The sequence below is a fragment of the Pleurodeles waltl genome, chromosome 7 (genome assembly GCF_031143425.1).
Source record: "Pleurodeles waltl isolate 20211129_DDA chromosome 7, aPleWal1.hap1.20221129, whole genome shotgun sequence".
Classification (NCBI taxonomy): Eukaryota; Metazoa; Chordata; class Amphibia; order Caudata; family Salamandridae; genus Pleurodeles; species Pleurodeles waltl.
The window spans coordinates 1,380,643,473-1,380,656,829 of NC_090446.1; the positions used below are offsets into that span (position 1 = coordinate 1,380,643,473).

Genomic DNA, 13,357 nt, shown 5'->3' on the forward strand with positions numbered 1-13,357 from the left:
GTCATTGTATTGTAGCATTTATGTACTAGTTTCCTACCCTTGAGGGTACCCAAGTACTTTGAACCGAAGTGCTTTATGGTTGATTAAGTAACTAATTCATTTCTTTTGCATGCTTGGAAGCAGTATTGAATTTGCAAAAATAAATAAATAAGTGCCAGGTCCCAAAGTTTTGTCCAGAATCCCACAGCCACTGCTATCAAAGGTACTCCTGCCTCTGTTTCTCGCTTTTACAGGTGCTTTTTGCCTTTGTCACAGTTTTTCTATTTTTCCCTTCCTTATTATTCTCCCCTTTTATTTTTTTTCTCCTCCTTGCTCTGGAACAAAGTGTTGAAAAAAAAAAAAAGCGCTGATGCCCAAAAATGAGTGTGTGTCATTCCCTACCTGCAATCACTGGCTCAAATTAAGCATATCTTGGAAAGAAGGTGCTTGTTGAGGAATCACCCGTGAGTTGCGGCTTTTGACGTCATGCATGAGACCTGTAAATGTGCTGCAGTCGTGATGCAGCAGCATGTGACTGTGCCTTATCTATGGAGCAGTATGCAAAAAGAGTCTGGGGATAGCTCTGCATGCTGTTATACAAACTAATTGGATTGTAGTCTGTAACTTTGTTGAACCAAGATTTTGGGAACAGCCAGGTCTTTAATGCCTTTCTACATTTTCGGTGTTGGTGGTCCTTGTTGTTTTTAGGAGCTTTCGCCAGAGCTTGCACGTCTGACCAGAGAAGGAGCTTCTTCCAATGCATGTTTCTTGAAGGGGTGAAAGAGTGGAGCCATTTTGCATCTGAGGTTTCTGCTTTGCTCGTTCGATTTTGAGTTTCGACTGCTGGAAGACTGGCCCTGTCTCATCCATTGCCTGGTTTGCAAAGTGTGTTGTAGGGCAGTCTTCTTGTTAACAGTAACGAGTGTATGTGTTTGAGGGGGGTCTGGGTAATGTGTTCCACCTGCACAAGTTTAAGACATGTTAAGCTGCCACGTAATAATTTCACTGGCAGCACTCCAGTTGTTGTTTTTTTTTTTGGGAAGGTATGATGTAAAATCCATTCTCCTTAACAGAATATAATTTGATGCTCAAATCCTTGTGTGATAGGCCACAGTAAAGGAAAATATGCCAGGACATTCTCATTGCCTGGAAAGCACTCCTATTTACTTTGTTAACCTGTGTTTCCAGTGGGAGTTAGGGGTTCTTGCTCACACCAGTGTTTTTATTCTCCTTTGATGTGTTTGGTGGCAGTCTTAGTTCTGATGGCTGTGCAGAGAGAGGTTCGAATGCTACTGTGCCCTGCAAAAGAGAACTTCCATTTTTGCCTAGTTATGTCCAAAGCGATTTCTTTAGCATCCATTAGTTGGCAGCCAAGAATGCAGTCCTTAGGCCGGGGGTCTGATGGTTTTTCAAGTTTTAAGATATTGCAGTCTCTTCACCATAGTTAAAGCAGGTGAGATTGAGGGAGTTTACTAGGTCAGGGAGTTGTGACAGGAATATATTAAAGGGGAGGAGGGAGTTGTTGATTTGTGAACAACACCTACCTGAGAGGTGAATGGAGCTGAGCAGGAAGGTGTCAGATGGTATTTTATCCTATCGAGGACAGTACTATCGCTTCCTCTCTAGTTTAGTCTTTGGAACAGTAGCTGGTGGTCTGCTGCGTTGAATGTAGGCAGTGGGTCTAAAAGTAGCTCCTTTCTGGCCTAAGTGCTGTATGTCAAAGAAGATTTTGTTGTTGTTCAATTAATCTGGAAGAATGCTTACTTTTCTGGTACCTGGGAGAATGCTAACTTTTCCATTAGCTTACCTAGTCTTTAATTTATCAGGTCCAATTGATTTAGTAGGGGTGGGCAATGAACTCCTCTGGGTGAGTTTGCAGAGTTTTCCACACTCTGTGCTCCGCTTAGAGTGCAGAGTTCCGAAAAACTCAGCAGAGTGGAGATTTTGCCAGCATCGAGTTGGCAAGTGAGGAAAATCTTACTCAAGACCACCTCCTGGCGAGATTTCTCAACGCGGGTGGATTGGGATGGTCGCGGCCACCCGCGTTGAGAAACCTTCCGTTCACGTCGAGGAAGCCTCCGCTTGAGTAGAAAATCTACTCAAGTGGCAGAAAAGAAGCACAGGACAAACACATGCCGTTAAAAATCTACGTTAAGAGTGCGAATTAAGGCACTCCGCTGCTTGCGGAGCTCTGCATATCGCGGAGGAGTTTTTTGGTCACTGGAACTCTGCCCAGGCCTCCTTTTTAGGTCGAGCCTGCACGAGGATGCGGTAGTGCATGCTGCTGTCGCTTGAAAGACAATTGTATTCTGTAATGGGCTTGGAACCCGCCCACCACTTGCCATTTGCTTGTAGTTTTGTCACTTTTATTTGCTGCCTTCGAATTGGGCAGTGCTTTCCATGGGTCACTTACTTTCTGTATTGGCACATGAACCAAGCTCAGATTAAATACATTTGATTGGTGTCCATCTGCTGACCATCTGTGTCTCGCACTGTGATTCAGTTACAATTTCTTATGAAATAAAAGCGTTATGACGCGGACAACATTGGCCGTTTCTTACCTCCCCCCACCTGCCCCATCCTGATTCTTCTTCCTCTGCCCTCCGGTCCCTGTTTCTTTTACTCCTAACACTCTCCCCTCCCTTCCGTGTTTCTTTTCCCCCTCCCAGAAGGAAGAAAAAAACACTATGAAGCAGCCAGCGCTGGCCACTTCATAGCACTTTCTTTTAACTGTCCCAATACCCACCCATGATCCCCCGTATTAACCATTCCCAAACGCCCTCGTTACCCACCCCACTAAATTGACATGGTCAAGAGCTTTCCTATTGACGGGACCTATTGGCTTTGCCAGTGCTTGTTTAGGATGGGTTGAATGCAAGGCTACTAGAATCATGCAATTCTGCAGCTGCTCTGTTTTGTGCATAGTTATGGATCTTACACACTGGCCACTTAATCCATCCTCTTCTGCATAATTTGTAGATTTAAAAAATGTGCCTAACTCAAACAGATCAAAAGTTGCTAAAACACTGCCATGTGTGCTGCTGTGCAGCAGCAGGACCTTTGCTGCTCAATGGCAGGTCACCTTTCGGTTTCTGATTGATGTATTTACTTGTTAAACTGACACCAATGAAGAGAGCCTTTGCTTATACACTGCTTACATGTCTAAAAACTTGAACACTGAAGTGATAATGCCACAGATTGTTCTGTATTCGCTGCTGAGTTTCCTGTTTTTTGCCACATAATTTAGTCCACCCTCCTGTATAATTTGGTCCTCCCCTGCCGCATAATTCCAGTGATTAATGCAGATGTTTCTGAGTTACTTTGGAAATCTCCATTTGATAAGAACAAGTTGATGTTTGCTTTGGCTGGAAAGACAACAGAGGTTTCTTGAACAATGCTTTTATATATTTTGAAAGGGCTAGGGCTTGTGGGGGTGGTCCTGCTCTGTATATCAATGTGATCAGGCCATTTTTAGGGTTGAGCATGCCCTAGTACATGCGTATCGCTTGCAAGACGCTGTAGTAGTTAGAAAAGGGCTCGGAGCCCCGCCCATGTCACACAGTGTCTTTCATTGGTTCGTGGGCTTGCCTTTTAAAATCTGCTTGCTTTCATTAGTGGAAGGCATGCATACGTCATGTCTTTTCCGGTGGTTAGTCCTCCTCGAGCGCAGCAACCAAGTACTGAAAACATATGAGGCTCGCTGTTTTCCGTCCGGTTTGTGGACCACTTTTTCTCTTTTTTCGCAATGCGATCTCGCTTGGCAGAAGTCAAGCGCTTTTCCTGACATCGACCCTGAGACGTTTCTATTTCCATTTCCATTTTTTACAAGCGCCATCCTGCTCGTTTTTTTTTTCTCCATTTAATGAGGCAAGAAAAGTCCGGTTGGGATTTTACAACTGCTAATAGCTCTAACTCTGAGAAATGCGAGACCCGTTGCCTTGCAAATGCTTGTTTTACTTTATTGTGAGTAAGCTGAAGAAGTATGTTGTAGGTTGCACTCTAATGGAAACTTGATTGGTTGTTATTTATTGAGAAAGGTTCATAGTGGTTAATTTTAGAACAAAGTAAGTTTCAAGGTTACTAACCTGTTGATGAGCTGGGCAGTCTGAGTGGCATTACTTCAAGGTGTGGTCTACACCCATGTGCAGGCATGGTAATGGAATTTTAAAGAGCTCTCTATTGGGACATGCAGCATTAGGCATGTGAAGAGATTAGTGAATATTTTACATTTCTTGACAGCTTCTGCACTCTCTGTACTGTAGATGAATGTTATCATTCTGGTTTTATGTTTTCATCCATTGTTTGGGCTTGTATCCTTCCTATTTAGTTTTACGTTAGATTTGGACCAGCTCCCTTGCTGGTGATGTGGTCAATGTAGACTTGTTTTGGTGGGGACTACAGCATTAAGGCCCTTTTGTCTGCTGGAGTTGCAATTTCTTTATGGTCACTGCCAGGTTCAATGGGTGGGTTTGCTGTAGTTTTTCCTGCAAGTTATTTAAGTCGAGTGTTTTGAGATCCAGAAGAATTGCCTAAAGTACCACCTTTTGGTAGAGGGGTTCCCCCGGAGAAATTTAAGTTTGAGAGTGGATAATGTGATGGTCACTCCAGGTTCTCTCTTTGCTTTCAAGTAACTGAAAGGAGATCTTCTGGTGCTCAAATAGTGTTGAGACTGTGAAAGGAAATCTGCTCACACCCCAATTGAAGTCTGAAAGGGTTTATTAACAAAAGAAATAAGCATTTGCAATGCAATGGGCCTCGCATTTGCTTGAGTTAGAGCTATTAGAGTTGTAAACTCCTAACCTGAATTGTCTTGCCACATAAATTGAAAATGAAAAGTAATACAGTTTCACATAAGCGAGCCAATTCAAAGCACCACGGCATCAGCGTGAAGCAGCACACATAAGGAAAAAGAAGTTCGCTCGCAATAAAACGTATTGGCAAAAGTGCAATTAGCCATGTAACAGGGGCGATGTCCAAGGTGGTAACTAAACTGCCCCAAGGAGGGACAAATGTAAAGCATTTACCAACAAAAATAATAATTTTTGAAGGGCAACCCCATGAACCAGTGATAGTGGTGGGCGTGGTTAAAAGCCCAGATACATACCAACACGTTGGAAAATCAGCGCTTGTGTGCTGCTATGCTTTATCTCAAAAGTAATAGCAGGTTCAGCCTGCGAGGTGTTCGCCTAGACACGTTGGAGCGAAGCCGTGTTTAATTTGTGCTTGTTGTTTCTGATGCTGAACACCGGTACTTATTTTTGAGGGCTGGCGCTTATTCTTCTGCTCAGACATTTGCTGCATGCAAAAGACACATATGGGAAAGATGGAGGAACAGAAAAACGAAAAAGCGTCACAATGGGAGAAAGCAGAGAGCTGCAAAAGTGAGCAGAATGGGCAGGGAGGGGCTTAAAATTGATTGAAGGGGCCCGAGATGGCTTCAGGATTATGCCGCCTCAGTATTCTGTGTTCCCACATTTAATTGCAGCAGCCGCATGCCGGCACGTTTTTATTTACAAATTAAGGACTGGGGCGAAGCTCATGCCACAAAGGCAGGGTACACTTTCTAGGATCTCACAAACGGTTCTGTAATGAGGGCATATGTTTGCATCTCAACTAACGAAATGTACAGGTTTCTAAAGGCTGAGATAAGACCGGGGAAAGACGACCTTTAGTTGTATCATGAATGTAAATATTTACAGCTGAGCGAGCTGGTCAGCACTTTCTCATCTCAGCAGGAACTCATACTGGCACTTCCTTTGGCATTTTTTAGCAGGAGCAGAAAGCATGGCTGAAGCCAGTTACAGTTATGCTAATGAAATCATAATTTCACAAGTGTGTGTCCTGCCAAACGTTTGGGCACAGAGACCAGTTGGTGAAAGTGCAGGGATTCATGGAGGCGTGATGGGGGGCTAGTTTGTCAACCCATGGTTAATTAGCCAAAAGTAATCCAGGATACTGACTCTAGGGCGCCGCCCTGCTGGTTTGTCTGAGGGTTGTTGATACATGGATGACGTGAACGTTGGAGAGGATGAGCAGCGAACAGGCAACCGTGCAGAGTCCAGGGTTGAGGATTGTTCTAGGAGTGACATTGGTAAGGTGCATTTATTTGTAAGTCACCAGGAGCCCTCTACCACTCTTTTCGTGCTAGTGATTGCTGTACTCAGCCAGGCACCTGTCGGGGATAACCTCGTGCAGAACGTGACGGAGAAAAGGGTCCCAGGAAGCGCAGAAGTCATGGAGTGGAACAGGCATGTACAACATGGAGCATGCAAAGGTGGGCAGAAGCCAGCTATGACCATACCTCCGCATGGAAAGGTGGGGAGTGCTCAATTAGCATCTCCCCGAGTGCCCCGGAGGCCTTGGTACGCTCTTTGGGGGACGTTATGAGGGGGTCTGTTAGTGGTATTCAAGGATCTGAGGATTGTTGATAGCTTTATGGGGGGACCAATGGGCACATACGTTTTTAAGGGATGTATTGTTCCATAGAGTGAGCAGAAGATGGAAAAGAATGATATTCAGGGAAATTAGTGAGTAGGAGACACTGAAGGGTCGTAAAGGGAACGTAATGTGACGCCATGTGAGAAGCTAGACCAGGGTGTCATTTTAGGACTCTGGGTGAGGTCCTGTGCCAGCACCACACCTGGTGCCAGCAAGGTGTCTTCCTAGGCGATGGGTGCGGTGGCAGCACCCAGGCTGCAAACACTCAGCCCTCGCGTCGGCCTAGGGCGATGAGGCCGGCTTTGTTCCAACGCCATTACCGATGGCTACGTGACTGCCAGGCCGGGCGCCATGTTAGGATGGTAGGTGATGTTTAGGCCGGCTCCCCTGTTGTTGGCAGGTGCACAAAGTGTTTTTACGGGCAGTGCGTGAGGTGGCACTCCACGTGTGCCAGCGTGACATGTAGTTATTGTCATTCTAGGGCGTTGGATGATGCTGTGGACCAGCTCCCCTGCTGTGGACAATTAGCCAGGGTGTAGTTGCTTTGGACACTGGCTGGGTGAGGCGGCACCCCCGCTGAAGCCATCGTGGCATGGACTTAGTCATTCTAGGCCAACTTAGTGACAGCCAGTGGAGGCTGAGTGAGGGTGCCACGCGCTACTGACGGCCAATAGCAGGTGAGTGAGGACCCCGCGCACTTCTTTAGTGACAGCCACTGGAAGGTGAGTGAGGTCCCGCGGTCTTCTTCACTGATCGCCACTAGAGGCTGGTGTGCTCGCTCTCTTCACTGACAACCAAAAGACCCTGAGGGACGGGTACCGCGCTCTTCTTCAGTGACAGCCACTGGAAGGTGAGTGAGGGCCCCACGCTCTTCTTCAGTGACAGCCACTGGAGGCGGAGTGAAGGCCTCGCGCTCCTCTTTAGTGACACTCAGTAGACTGAGGTCCTCCGCTCCAGTGCTGCCCCGTCACTGAGAGGGTGGGTGTCATTCCAGGGTGCTGGGGGGCCGCGGAGGCGGTGCTTGTGAGTGGCACTAGGCCCACAGCCGCCCGGTGCGAGTTGCGACATGTCGGACGGGCGCCTCGAACCGCAGGGCAAGCCGGGGAGCGCGGGCAGAGCGGTGATCGAGGCCTCGGGCCGTCCCGTCTCCCCACTGCTCATCTGGACACAAATCTATCTCCCGGAAGTCACCAGGAAGGCGGGGGTCTGACCTACATCTAATCAGCTCAAGAAAAGTTTACGAGTCTTTGTTTTACTTAAGACGATGTTTTGTGGTAATCTAACCACCTAAAGCGCCACGAAGCATCGGGGTGTACGCGTGCCTAGCCTGCATGTCCGCCCACCTCTGCTTACTCAATCAAGTCACTGCCGCGCTTTCGTGGTCTATCTAGGACATCTTCTCATGTGCCTGAAGGAAAGGGGTGGGTGATTGGTTCAGACGGGCAGGTAGCCCGCAAGGGTAGAAACTTTTTATGGGATAAGAAGGTGGATTTATAGTGGGAACCAGAGGACACAAAACTGGCCAGGCCCTTCCCCGTCTCGGAGCACAGGGGCTTCTGCAGTGTAGCTGGGAGACGCCCCTGCCCACGACGATCATTCCGAAGTCGTGTTTTGCACTATTTGAAATGAATCGGTGTTTCCTGGAAACATGACCTTCCATATGGCTTTTACCGTGTGTTGAGAAGCAGGGGCGTACCTAGGAGGGCGTTCCAAGTGCAAATAAATCTTTATTTTACAGCATAGTGATAAAAGAGGAGCTGAATTGCTGAAAGGCACTTAAATAAAAAAGAGAGACGGGGAGAAAAAACGATTGCAGGAGAGATGAGAAAAGTGAAAGGTTAATTCTAAAGGCTTAGCATTAATATGTTGTGCAAGAGACATAATGTGCTGCTTTGTAACCAAGAAGTTAAACAAAAAATAAACGAGCCATGTCATAGAAATAGTACTGCCTTGCACTTTGCGGCCTGAATAAAAATTAAAAAGTCTTCCGCAATGAAAACAAACACACAAACCATTAAACCATTGCATTCTATATAGAGTGAAGCTACGAGTTAAAATATTTCAAAGTGGGAGAGTTCTGTGTGCTTTTGAGATGTAAAACACTCTCTTACACCTTGTAATTAATGCAAGCAATTCCCAGGAGGCGGTATGATGCACCACGCAGCTAATAGACTGAGGTGAGAGAGATACCATCCAGGGTGCACGGCCAAAGTCCACACTATGTATATTTTAAAGAATTGTAACCGTAGGCCTTCCACATAGCTGCACGGTCAGGTCGGCGCTAAAAAGATCAGAGTGGACCCTGAATACTGAAATTTCATCAGGCAGCGCCTGAGGCCAGGTCGGGCAGGGTGACGAGAGGACAAGCCACGCCAGGGACGGGGTTTCAGGTGACGAGGTCCTGGTGACAGTGCGGACACCCGGTGCGATCCTGAGCAACTGGCTCTGTGGTTGACCTGCGTTACCTTTACCTGCATGTGTTGGGAACAATGTGATCTGAGGGGCTGTTCTGCTGCTGATCATTAGATGATTCGAGCTGCAGTTGAAACCGTAGGATAGCTCAGCCGGTTGAGGCCTGAGTATGTAACTTCTGAGACGCGCGGGGTATCGCTATGCTTCCGAGGCCTGGGCTTTTAGGCTCTGTGTGGAATGAGAGACAGCTGTGCTTTCTTAGGCTTACACCTGTATGGGTTTAAGCATAACTCTGCTTTTTAAAACCAACATCTGCATTTTTTTGTAATCTGGGAGAGAGTTCTGCAGTCTGAAGGTAAATCATTTGCGCTCAGTCATACGCTGGGTAGTTTATGTGGAGCCCATTGTTGTGTGTGTGTGACCTGTAGTATAGATCTGCATTTTTAGGCCCATGTCCATACCATAGCGCAGTTGTCTGGAACCCGAGCTTGTCGCTTCCTTGTCACGAAGGATAGATTTGCTATTTGAGGACTCGGCCTGTAAAGTCTTTCTAACTGAAGAGATAGCTCTGATGTTTGAGGCCCGAGTCTTTAACTTGTATGTAATCTGTCTAACTTCTCAGGGGATCCTTGGGGAGCCCAAGGCCACTGGATATCTTTATGGGAGGCTTATCATATTGTGCGGGAAGGGGAGTGGGTTTATGACTGTGTGACGTGAGAATACAAGGGCCTGGCACTGCCCCGGTCACGGGGCATGATATCCAATTTAGTTCACTAGGGCTACTGTTTTGGGGCGGCCTTGCCCCGGAGATAGCACCTGACGATTGATGTGCTCTGCTCGGATTGCACAATACTGGCAAACCCCGCTGTGTCTCAGAGTGCACCGGGCGTCTGCAGTTGAGCTGGGAGCTGTGTTTGCCTACGACAATCATTTGAACAATGCAGTGTGTACATAGTTTAAACGCAATGCTTCCTGGAATGTCGGCCTTGTGTGTGCATTATTGGACACATTGTAGAGATCACCAAAAGCCTATGACTGCTCCAGGAAGTACATAGATATTATTGAACAGATGGCTCGGCCCTATCTAGTACCCAGTGCATTTGTTGGCTTCGTTGAGCATTCTATGCACACAGGGCACGACCCTGAAAGAAACAAGAGGCATGACTTTCAGGAAATAACAGCAGTCTTCAGAAGTGCTCCTGGAAACCTACAACAACCTCAGGCTTTAAGCCGCACTCCTGGAAACCATTTGTGAATTCTAGTCCCATGTTATGCCGCATCCCTGCTATACTTGTATCAAAATTTGCATGTGAGGAAGTCCCATTTACAAGGGCAAAACTCACTTTTTGGAATTAGAAAAAAGCTTTGTTAACTAACTGAAGGTATTTGCATATGCATATGTCTGGTTTACCTGAGCAAATTGCTTGACCTGCGTCTGCCATAGTGTAGGTGATCTCTATTGAAACCCATAGTTTTTAGGTCAATGCTTATCAGACAGCACAGATGTCTGGTTGCAAAAATATTTCTTGTGGGTATCCTGACAGCTTCCCAGGGAATACATTTTGCACATTGTTTACCACTGGCATTCTGGTTTGTAAGTCACATTATCTGATAGAGAGTTCTAGAATTTTCCCCCAGGCATCAGACTGAATCTGGAGATATTTCTTCGAGCAATACCCTTGTGCCGGTCGGTAGGTGGTGTAGGTCGACTCCGCGGGCGTCGTTGGCGTCGTAGTCGCTGTGATAACGTCAGGAGTAGTACATAGACGCCGCCTCAGCGCAGTGACTTCAGTTCTTTTCTTTCAGTGCCAAGCGCTAAGCGGAGAGAGCTACCCTGGTCTCTTTTTGACCAAGCTCGACCATTTTGTCGAGTTTTTTGGTGAGTTTTTGGTGCGTCAAGATGTCCCCAAAGACCTGTTTCAAGCCGTGCAAGGACTGTCACCGCATGATGTCAGTGACGGATCCACATCAGGTCTGTTTGTGGACTTGGAGCGTGACCATGACCCGAAGTCGTGCTCCAAGTGCCGGGCTATGCACCGAAGGCCTTCAGGGAGCGGTCGCTCAAGCTCATGGCGGCCCGGCGCTCAACTCCGTGAATTTCCGGGTCCCTGGGGCGACCCCTGCCCAATTAAAGGAGTTTTATGAGGCCATGCACCTCATTTTTGGGCAGGCCGACCCCGATATGGTGCCTTCAGGACCAAGGGGTTCAGTCGGTGGGTCTTCAGGTTCCGGGCAGGCAACTTCAGCTCCGGCCACCGAGGTCCCCTCCGAATCTACTTGCGTATCCGCACCGATGTAGGTCGTACCACTGAGACCTTCCCTGGCGCCAGTTTGATTGTCGATGATTGTCGACGATCCCGATGTCGGTGGTGCCCACCATCGACCTGATCCACATTCCCCGATGACTCGGAATGGCATCGGCCGACACCGCCTCTTGTCCCTCCCATGGTGACTGGCCCTATTACATGTGCTTGTTCCCCCCATCTATTTAGTTTAGTTTTGGTGCACTATTTTGATTTTTTTTCCCGGCTCGTGTGTTCAGAACACCTCTATCTACCATGCCACATAATTCCACTACACAAATCCACTCCACACTACACAATTTCACCCCGCACAATTCCACAACTAACAATTCAAATCCAACCCACATAATTGCCCTCCAAACTACATACATCCACTCCACTCCAAATGAAAACACATGGGTAAAATACATGTCATTTACAACACTAATAGCTCTAGCTCTCATAAATGCGAGACCTATTGGCATTGCCAATGCTTGTTACTCAATGTATTGACTTTAAAAGGAGGAAAGGCTCAGTAGGCCCTGTCGGTATTTGATCTTGTTGAGACCTGCAGGTCACATCAGATGTCACTGGCAAGTATTTTAACTTGCTGAGCCATTTTGTTGGTGGCACCGCTGTGTTGCTGTTCACCAACCCTGACTTTGCATGTTTGAAAGCCACTCACCACAAAATACTGTCAAAAGAAGCAAAGCACAAGCATGAAAATAGTTTATAATAAATCCATTAATTTCAAATGTAGATTTCCAGGAAGTCTGGTGTTTGAAAGTGTATACCTTTTCCAATTAAAGCATGTAAATTGTGGACTTGGCTGTCTAGGATTTTCCTCAGATCAGGTCCAGGGGGCCAAAGTCGGTCAGAATTTGTACTCGAGGATAATAAGAAACTGAGGGAGGAAGTGACCTCTGGAAAGGCCCTTTCGAGCACACACTATAAACACAAACGAGAAGCCGTATGCATGTCATGGGCATGAGTCACTGCTGACACAGATGCCATCATAAACCTCTCTTTCTAAGACCGGAAGGACACGATGGTGCAACATCTTTTCAGGTAGAGAGGTTCTTCGGACAGTAAATAGCACCTGGGAATTCAGAGTGACGTAAAGCAGCCCTTGTGGGGTTTGCCCCCCCCTACTTACCATTGACGTGGGACGGTGGTTCATTTCTGAGAGATGCCCATAGGTCAGCCAGGTGCTAGAAATTGCATGTTGCAGAACTGCACAATGCTAAACATGTGGACCAAAGGCTAGAGAGCATCATCGTGACTGTCTTGCTCTTGTGTGAATGAAACACGCTCCGCTGCAGCGTTTCTTGGTCGCCCTTGGAGCTATGGAACTGATCTGGCAGCTGGGCGCCAAGTGCCCAGTGTCTAGTAGTTCTGGCAACAGGTACACAAAAGGAGAGCACTGGGAGTATAGCTAACCCACACCGCCTCCCAAGAGAAATCTATATAATCACTAAAGGTGTGGGGTAGTAGGAACTGAGGGTAGGACTGGGTTAGTCTTTATTCAGTGCCCGGTATTAGTTAGGTTGCTTTAAATCCTGAAGCGGGAAAATCATGGTTGGAAAATGTCCAAGCAAGGGGGTGCTGTGTTGTCCTACAGGAGTAGTGGGGAATTTCCTTTACGGACTAGGTGGTCTCACACACATAATAGTGTCTTGCTTCATCATTTGACCACCTAGCCCCACCCAAGTAAGATGATACTACTCGGGCGGACTCAACCTCTTGGTTAAAAGAACCAGAGGGAGTGCTGAAATTAAACTGACTGGATAGTTACAGTGATCCAGAAGGGGTGAATAATAAAATTACCAAACATGTCACCAGTAGCTATTGCTAGTTTTAATGGTGGTGCATGCTGGTAAGACTAAAAATAAGGGGGGGGGGCTCGTTAGAGAATAATGTCTCTTGGAGTCTAAAAAGAAATACATAAGACCAACATGTTTCTGCCCTCACTGAGTGCTGGTAGGTCAGGGGCATTCGTCAGGGTCGGAGCACACGTAGTAAGTGGGGTGCTCAAAGTGAATAATGTATGGCCTACCTGAACAGGTAGTTCACGGTGGGGTAGGCCCCGGAGTTGGGGGCGATTTGCCTCTGGTCTGGCTAGTGCCGGGGGGGGGGGGTTCCCTTGTAGTCACACTCACTCCAAAGGGAATGCCATGGGGGGTACCGGAGGCAAATCGCCCCCAACTCCGGGGCCTACCCCACCGTGAACTACCTGTTCAGGTAGG

The 13,357-nt window shown here is 47.2% G+C and overlaps 1 protein-coding gene across 5 annotated transcripts in view; it reads left to right on the plus strand.

The window, feature by feature from the left end:
• LOC138246360 (MOB kinase activator 2-like) overlaps positions 1–13,357 on the plus strand; it is an 80,867-nt gene that overhangs the window by 38,940 nt on the left and 28,570 nt on the right. Inside the window, exon 1 of one of the 5 annotated variants that reach the window (XM_069200891.1) lies at positions 7,074–7,094. The exons of the other annotated variants lie outside the window; for them this stretch is intronic. The gene's annotated coding sequence lies outside the window, so the exon portion shown is untranslated. Of the gene's footprint in view, positions 1–7,073; positions 7,095–13,357 lie in introns of those variants that run through there. 5 annotated transcript variants of the gene reach the window in all.